Source organism: Lygodium microphyllum, chromosome 1 (genome assembly GCF_053477565.2).
Source record: "Lygodium microphyllum isolate KBCC chromosome 1, Lygodium_microphyllum_v1.1.10, whole genome shotgun sequence".
Classification (NCBI taxonomy): Eukaryota; Viridiplantae; Streptophyta; class Polypodiopsida; order Schizaeales; family Lygodiaceae; genus Lygodium; species Lygodium microphyllum.
In genome coordinates this window covers 91,763,418-91,772,178 of record NC_141135.1, presented here as the reverse complement: position 1 = coordinate 91,772,178, position 8,761 = coordinate 91,763,418, and the positions used below count along the sequence as shown (strand labels likewise).

General features: G+C 43.1%; 2 pseudogenes; both read left to right on the top strand.

Annotated features, from left to right (window-relative positions):
• Nucleotides 1-675: 675 nt before the first annotated feature.
• LOC148041400 (bifunctional aspartokinase/homoserine dehydrogenase 2, chloroplastic-like) lies at nucleotides 676-1,334 on the top strand (annotated as a pseudogene).
• A 5,770-nt stretch (nucleotides 1,335-7,104) lies between these two features.
• LOC148041399 (bifunctional aspartokinase/homoserine dehydrogenase 1, chloroplastic-like) lies at nucleotides 7,105-7,763 on the top strand (annotated as a pseudogene).
• Nucleotides 7,764-8,761: the final 998 nt, after the last annotated feature.

Genomic DNA, 8,761 nt, shown 5'->3' with positions numbered 1-8,761 from the left:
ATGAAGCTTTTGCAGACCTCTCCTGCAATGGAGTCTTCCACGACTGTTTCTCTACCTGCAGAGGCTGAAAAGGGTGTGATCGAATTTGAAAAGGAAGAAGAGGGGAAAAACTAAAGACATATGATCCTATTATTGCGAGGAAGGTTGTGGATTGGATTAACAGTGAGAGCAGGCAGTCTATGTTTGATGCTTTTGAGGATTTAAAAGAGTTGGAGCAAAGGAAGGGAAACATTCGATGATCGTGGTTCTACAATGCCTTCAGGGCGAGCTCTGTTTGTCATGAGGAGGTTCACTTTACCTTACTTGCGCCATTGTGCATTGCTTGAGAGGTTGCTCTTTCGTGCGCCTGCTATTGAGGAATTTAAAAGGGAGAAAAAAAACAACGAAAACAGGCAGTAGAAGGGGTCTATTTGATGATCATTCATCACTGCAGTGAAAGCGCAGATCGATGCTACTGCAACTGCTGCCGCACCTAATAACTGCATATCACCCAGAAGCAATACAATCTTCTCATCGTAGACAAAAGAAGAATAGAAACCCTCTGAGGGCTCAGTTCCACTGACATATTTCGCAGAGTCGAGATCCCAAGTGGCGGACGGCTCGATCTTGCGGCCGAGGAGCTCTTCCCAGAGGCTTCGGGTGTGGCTATGGCGGAGGCGCCAGGGCAGTAGGCTAAGGATGACTAATCCTGTACTGAAGCGGATACCAATCGTTCTACTTGGCTGTGGAGGGGTAGGTCAACAGGTCATTGCTCATATATTGGCGACACGAACGCTCCATTCAGGCTGGATTCTGTTAAAGTTTGTAACAACTCTGTGAAGAATGATCTGTTTTTAGAGCAAGGACATGGCTTCAAAGGTGTGGTAATGGTTGATTGTACTGCAAGCGAGGAAAGTGCTTATTTGCTCAGTGAAGCTGTAGATTTGGGTAATTTTGTTGTCTTAGCAAACAAGAAACCTCTGACGTCCACTTTGGAGATCTATGACAAGCTGTTCAGCAAATGGCGTTGTTTGCGCTTTGAATCCACTGTTGGAGCAGGACTTCCGGTTATCAGTGCAGTGACACGCTTTTTGACTTCTAAAGATCCGATAACTCAAATTGTTGGTGTGCTTAGTGGAACCTTGGGTTTTGTCATGAGCAGTTTACAGGAAGGGCGGGCTTTTAGTTCTGTAGTGCAAGAGGCCAAGTCACTTGGTTATACAGAGCCAGATCCTCGTGATGATTTGAGTGGTATTGATGTTGCCAGAAAGGCCCTTATTCTATCTCGCCTAATGGGGTGGCGTATCGACATGTCAGATGTAGAGTCTATGATGCAGATGGAGAGGGGAAAATGACTCGTGAAGACATTTTGGAAGTTCTCTATGACTTATCAAGCTTTCTCCTTTCCGAAGAACTAGGCCAACAAGTCTATTTGCCACATTCAAGAGACTAAAGGCTTGAACAAATTGATTATAGGGTCATTTTCTGACATTGCATTCACAAATTGAATCTTGATCTTGTTTGATTGATCTTCTATCTTGGACCAATAACCTCTGTGGTTGCGACATAGCTTTCACAAACCCTTCGACATCTTTGGTGAACCCGACGTGAAAGCGTCGCAGAAATTTCAGGATGGAAGACACTTCAGCCTCTTTTTCAGCCTCTTCTACAATTCCAGCTGCCTCTACTTCAGCTCCATCAATGACTGCTGCGTCAAGTACTTCAACGGAGGATCTAAAACAGATTTTGCAGAATATGTCCATGTATATGCAGCTCCAAAATCAGCAAACACAAATGTATATGCAGCAGCAACAACAATTGCATCAACAACAGTTGTCTCAACAAAGGCAACTCTATTCGGAGCAGGAGAATGCAAACAGCGCGACTAAGGCTATTGAAGCAGTTGAGAGTGAGAAGAAGCTATTTGACGGGCGTAATGTTTCAGCATATTTGAAGACATATGAGATCAAGATGGGGTTTTTTGGAGTTCCTGCTGGACTTATGAGTAAGTACTTCCTTCGTCTTGTCACACCTGCTTTGAGGACAAAGGTGACTGATTTATTTATTCAAAATACACATTGGCAAGATTTTAAGAAGGCTCTTAAAGAAGAATATTTCCTTGAGGACTTTGGTATGGCTACTCGACGGTCATTCCGAGAGTGGGTCTACATGCCAAACAAGGGTCTTGCTGCTTCGGAGTTGATTCGAGAATTTGAAGAAAGGTATAGTCAGCTTGATGCCATTGAACAAAGAGCATTGGATGTTGAAAAAGTTGAGCTTTTCTTGCAAGCTGCAGATCCTGCTCTTCAAGAAGAATTGGGTGAGCTTCTTGAAGATCGCACGAAGCCTATGGGTCTTAAAACTGATTGGCAGGATGCTCAGGATGCAGTTTCGACATTGACCAAGAGGAGGATATGGAAGACTCGTCTACAGAATGGTTCCATGACACCTACACCATCATCAGCTCCTATGCCTACTTCTATTCCTGTTATTTCTTCTCCTCCTCAGCCAGTTTCTTGGCCTAAGCCAGTGCCTACTGTTTCTACTCCACCTATTCCTCCTGTTCCACGACCGATGCCTACACCTTCTGCTCCAAAACCATCCGCTCCATCGGTGCCTACTTCTCTTGATGATATAATCAAAGGAATCACAGATTTGACACTTGAGTCAGTCAAAGCGGAGTTGGTGGGTAAGTTGAAGGAGCAGTTTGCTTCGACTGTGCCTACTACTTCTTCTAGTGCTCCTACTGCACCTAGGAGTGCTCCTAGTGCACCTAGGAGAGATCGGAGATGTATTTGGTGTGATAGTACGGAGCATCAGCATTGCAGGGATTGTGACTCTTTCCAGGATGCAAGGAGGCAGAATTTGGTATATTGGGGGCAAGATGGTAAGATTTGATTGACTGAGACAGGAGCTCCACTTGCTACCAACTTTGGTAAAGGTGGAATGAAGAAGTTAGTGGAGGACATGGCTGCGCGTACTTCTTATGTGGCAGCTAGAGGTTATGCTTCTGCATATGGAGTACAGATTGAGAAGGGATCAGAGACTCAGTCCGCACTATGGACTTATGCTATGGAGACTGCAAACAAGGGGAAAATTCAGCAAACTGTTTTGACTAGCGCAGGCTCTAGCATCAGATCAGAGACAGGATGGGACTCGCCTGTTGACAGGTATTCTATTTATGCTTATTTGGCTAAATCTCATGGTGCAGATGTATTTGTTGAGGAGAAGCGTAAGAGGGATGAAGAAAATCCAAGTGCAGCTAAGAAGACTAGAGGGGGTGAGTTTGTTACTCCACCTACTGCAGGACCGTCTTCACGACCAGGGCCAGATCGACAGATGGAGGATGCTCAAAAGAGGGAAAAGAGGCAAGAGCCTAGAGAGAGAAAGCAGCCAGGATTCAGATTGATGTCCGATATTGAGACATCTACAGACATGAAGAAAATCTTTAATGATAAGATACTTGGCAGTGAGGTGACTTTCACTATTTCTGAGATTTTGGGCATCTCAAAAAGAGAGTTTCAGGATCAGTTTCAGGAGGTCCTGAAGAGGAAAAGACATGCATTGTCTACCACTGATACACAGGGAGTTTTGATTGGAGAGTTGGATGAGGATGATGATGAGGTTATGGTTGTTAATGCTTCTGTTTTGCCACAGGTAGAGAAGAGGGTTCAGCCTATGCATTATGCTGAAATTGATGAGCCTGTTTTGATACCGCGTAGTCACTTTTCGCGGAGCCATTGGGCTAGGGCAACTACAGAGACGATGGTAAAGGTTGGAGAAAAACAGGTGCCTTATGTTGCATTGGTTGATCATGGTTCAGAGATTAATCTCATTGTTCGTGGAGTTTATGAGAGTAACAGATGGCCTATGGATGTAGAGCATGGGTGGCGTATGAGAGCCGCCAATAACACTGCAGGTGATTTATATGCTGCTTGCCCTAGTGTCAGGGTTTCTATTGGTGATGTAGAGGAGGATTTTCATTTCTTTGTGCAGGATTCATGCTCGTATCCCATAATCCTTGGACAGCCATTCATTACAGAGATGCGCATGGAGACAAAGGTCATGGATGATGGATCTGCTTATGCACGGATTCGCAGTAAAGATGGTATGAGAGCAGTTCAGTTTATGACTGTATGTGTGAACCATGTTAGAAACAGGGATACTCTCAGAGATGCACCCTTGCCCACTGTGAGGGATTCGGGTTTTCATTAGGTACCGCCGTTTCGCGAGACGACGGTGGTACAGAGGAGAGAAGATTGGAGTTCTCGCCTCCTAGTAGCAGTAGTGTTTTCTCCTCCGGTTATGTTGGGATTTCAGCAAACAGTTCAATGAGCTATCAGAAGACTTCTCGATTGTCTAGAGCTGCCAGGCAGTATATATGCAGGAAGGAGAAAAATTTGAAAAATGCAGGAATTTTGGAGGATGATGAGCACATAGATGGTATGTATGACAGTGTGATTTGTGCACATACGATGTCAGAAATGGGAGATATGCTGAAAACTGATATGCTGAATTGTCATGGTAATGTATTAGTGCAATCCCTGGATATGTTTCATGAAATTGCAGATTTTGTGTCACAGATTGAGTCAGAGGCTGAGGTAACTCAGCAAAGAGTATTGAGTGCTGAAGAAATTCAGCAAACAGAGTTTCGAGCTGGTTATGATCAGCTTTCAGACAGAGGGCTGAAAATTTTCAGCCAACAGAGTTTACTGCTGAAATATTTCAGCATTCAGAGTTTGGGGCTGTTTCTATGCAGTCCATAGAGCAGAGGGCTGAGAATATTCAGCCATTGGAGTGTAGAATTGTTGATTTACAGCAAGGTTTATGTAATGCAGAAGAGCATAATGAAGCCAGGGTTGACACGAAATACAAGACTGTGGATAAGAAGGTGGATTTTATAGGCAAGATTATGGAGTATTGTTCTACCACTTCAGAGATACAGAGATTCATTGGAGCTTGTGTGTTTTACATGATTTGGACACCCCATTTTGCACACATAGCAGATTGTTTATATGAGCTGTTTCGAAAGGGGCAGAAACTATTTTGGGATGAGAGCCACACTAGAACCATGCGGAAAATGAGGAAGTTATTGCAGATTTTTTGGAAGATGGTGAAAAGATGGTTTGGGCCATACATAGTCAGACATGTCTTTGATAATGCAACATATGAGCTGACAGAATTGGATGGAACAATGCTTAGAGTGCCAATTGCTGGAAAAAGAATCAAGATTTTCAAGAAAAGAGATGATAAGGATTATGCATTGGAAGAATTTTCAAGAGAAGAGCAACGACAAGAAACTCTAATGGAAGAGACAGATGATATGGCTGATAATCTTGTTGATCTACCGGAAATGCATAACGAAGAGATTGATTTGTTTGTGGATCTCGATGATAATGATCATGGGTAGTTGGCCCATCTGGAGGATGCGCAGGATTAGAGGGGGTGGATGTCGTATTGCTGCGTATTCGAGGTGTGAAAACCACCCAAAAATTGCGTGTGACTTGATACTTTGTATATACTCAGTTGTTGTGTTTACATTTATTTTCTGCACATGAGTGAGCATGATGAGATGCTTTCAGCCTATGTTGATACATGTTGCTGCAAAAAGGTTTGGAATCATTGCTTGCCAAAATCCATTAGCACTATTGCTCGTAGACTCAGCAAAAAGAGGAGCCATTGACTGTTGGACGGATTCACGGTTTGAGCTTAATGACTGAGGCTGCTTCATCATGCGGTTTTGGGGTTCCTACAGAGCGAAAGAGGATGGCCCTGTCCTTCTGGGTTTGTGGTATCCATGGGAGCACGGTGGCCATGGCCATGAGCACACACAGGTGCATGCATATGTGACTACACACGCATCGGAGGAGAAGGAAGAAGCTAAAACTCCTACAAGTTCTAGAATAGATGGTTTAAAATTGAACCAAGAATAATAATATGGGAGTTACAAAGGCTAAAGAGGGGATTTTGAATGGTTAAAGAAGATGTGGATCAGGCTGGAAAAGGAAAAACTTTTGATCTATTTTTGAAAAGAGGAGCTTTTTGAATCGGGAGAGAGAGGGAAAATAGTGGAAGGAGGAAAGAAAATAGAGAAGGGGAAGAAAAGGAGCGAGGCTAATTGGGGGGGAAAAAGCAGAACAGAGCAGACAGGGAAGGAGACACGCTTTGAGAAATAAATGGAGGACTTGAAGAAGATATAGGAAAAGGGGGAGGCAATCAATAAGGAGAGGAGGGCATGAGATGACAAGACGGACGAGAAAGCAATACACACTCCTCAGCGTTCTCTTCACTCTCTGCGTTCTCTTCACTCTGTAGAGGAGGCATGAGGATGAATCAATGAATGAGAGAGAGAGAGAGAGAGACGCCTTGATGCATTGATGGGCTTTCATGCATCTGCTTCTTCCCGATTCCGTCTCAGACGTGAGAATTGCAGCTTGAGCTCTTAAGAAAATGAAGCTTTTGCAGACCTCTCCTGCAATGGAGTCTTCCACGACTGTTTCTCTACCTGCAGAGGCTGAAAAGGGTGTGATCGAATTTGAAAAGGAAGAAGAGGGGAAAAACTAAAGACATATGATCCTATTATTGCGAGGAAGGTTGTGGATTGGATTAACAGTGAGAGCAGGCAGTCTATGTTTGATGCTTTTGAGGATTTAAAAGAGTTGGAGCAAAGGAAGGGAAACATTCGATGATCGTGGTTCTACAATGCCTTCAGGGCGAGCTCTGTTTGTCATGAGGAGGTTCACTTTACCTTACTTGCACCATTGTGCATTGCTTGAGAGGTTGCTCTTTCGTGCGCCTGCTATTGAGGAATTTAAAAGGGAGAAAAAAAACAACAAAAACAGGCAGTAGAAGGGGTCTATTTGATGATCATTCATCACTGTAGTGAAAGCGCAGATCGATGCTACTGCAACTGCTGCCGCACCTGATAACTGCATATCACCCAGAAGCAATACAATCTTCTCATCGTAGACAAAAGAAGAATAGAAACCCTCTGAGGGCTCAGTTCCACTGACATATTTCGCAGAGTCGAGATCCCAAGCGGCGGACGGCTCGATCTTGCGGCCGAGGAGCTCTTCCCAGAGGCTTCGGGTGTGGCTATGGCGGAGGCGCCAGGGCAGTAGGCTAAGGATGACTAATCCTGTACTGAAGCGGATACCAATCGTTCTACTTGGCTGTGGAGGGGTAGGTCAACAGGTCATTGCTCACATATTGGCGACACGAACGCTCCATTCAGGCTGGATTTTGTTAAAGTTTGTAACAACTCTGTGAAGAATGATCTGTTTTTAGAGCAAGGACATGGCTTCAAAGGTGTGGTAATGGTTGATTGTACTGCAAGTGAGGAAAGTGCTTATTTGCTCAGTGAAGCTGTAGATTTGGGTAATTTTGTTGTCTTAGCAAACAAGAAACCTCTGACGTCCACTTTGGAGATCTATGACAAGCTGTTCAGCAAATGGCGTTGTTTGCGCTTTGAATCCACTGTTGGAGCAGGACTTCCGGTTATCAGTGCAGTGACACGCTTTTTGACTTCTAAAGATCCGATAACTCAAATTGTTGGTGTGCTTAGTGGAACCTTGGGTTTTGTCATGAGCAGTTTACAGGAAGGGCGGGCTTTTAGTTCTGTAGTGCAAGAGGCCAAGTCACTTGGTTATACAGAGCCAGATCCTCGTGATGATTTGAGTGGTATTGATGTTGCCAGAAAGGCCCTTATTCTATCTCGCCTAATGGGGTGGCATATCGACATGTCAGATGTAGAGTCTATGATGCAGATGGAGAGGGGAAAATGACTCGTGAAGACATTTTGGAAGTTCTCTATGACTTATCAAGCTTTTTCCTTTCCGAAGAAGTAGGCCAACAAGTCTATTTGCCACATTCAAGAGACTAAAGGCTTGAACAAATTGATTATAGGGTCATTTTCTGACATTGCATTCACAAATTGAATCTTGATCTTGTTTGATTGATCTTCTATCTTGGACCAATAACCTCTGTGGTTGCGACATAGCTTTCACAAACCCTTCGACAACGGTGTTCAAGCCTTAATATTGAAAAAACATGTTGATCCATCTCTAACTTCAATTCATTGTGTCGCACATTGTAGTGCCCTTGCAATACAAGTATAGCAAAAGAGATGCCTTATTGTAAAAAGCTAGAAAAGCTTATTAATATCATAGCTTCTTATTTTAATGTTAGCACAAAGAGATTAGAAGGGTTGCAAGCTATGCAACAAGATTTGGCATGTCCCATTCTTCAACTTGAGCATAATTTTTATGTGAGATGGTTAAGTAGATATAGAGCTATTAGTAGAGTATGCAAGTCTTTAGATGTCATACTTGAGATCACAAAAAAAGAGACATTGCATATTTATGAAGAATTGGCTGAATTTGAGTGTGCTTATTGCTTACATTTCTTAGCTGACATTTTAAGAGGTTTAACAACATTAAGCCAAATGTTTCAAAAAGCAATATGTGGAGGGATGCTTATCGTAATGTTCTTACTCTTTGTCAAGTAGCTCTTATCCAACGTTCAAGCATTACTATTTATGACAGAGGTTTTAGTGCTCGAACCGTGATAAAGAGTAAGCTACGTAATCGTTTGGAGATTAAGAGTTTAGATGCATTAATGAAAATCTTTATTGAAGGGCCTTCTAAATTCACTAATATGGAGTTCATTGAGAGTATGGACTTATGGGTTGAAAAAACACATCGACATTTATACACAACACAAGGAATTTGCTCATTGATCTTGTAATAACTTTGCATATTCAAAGGGACAATTGATTTTTTAT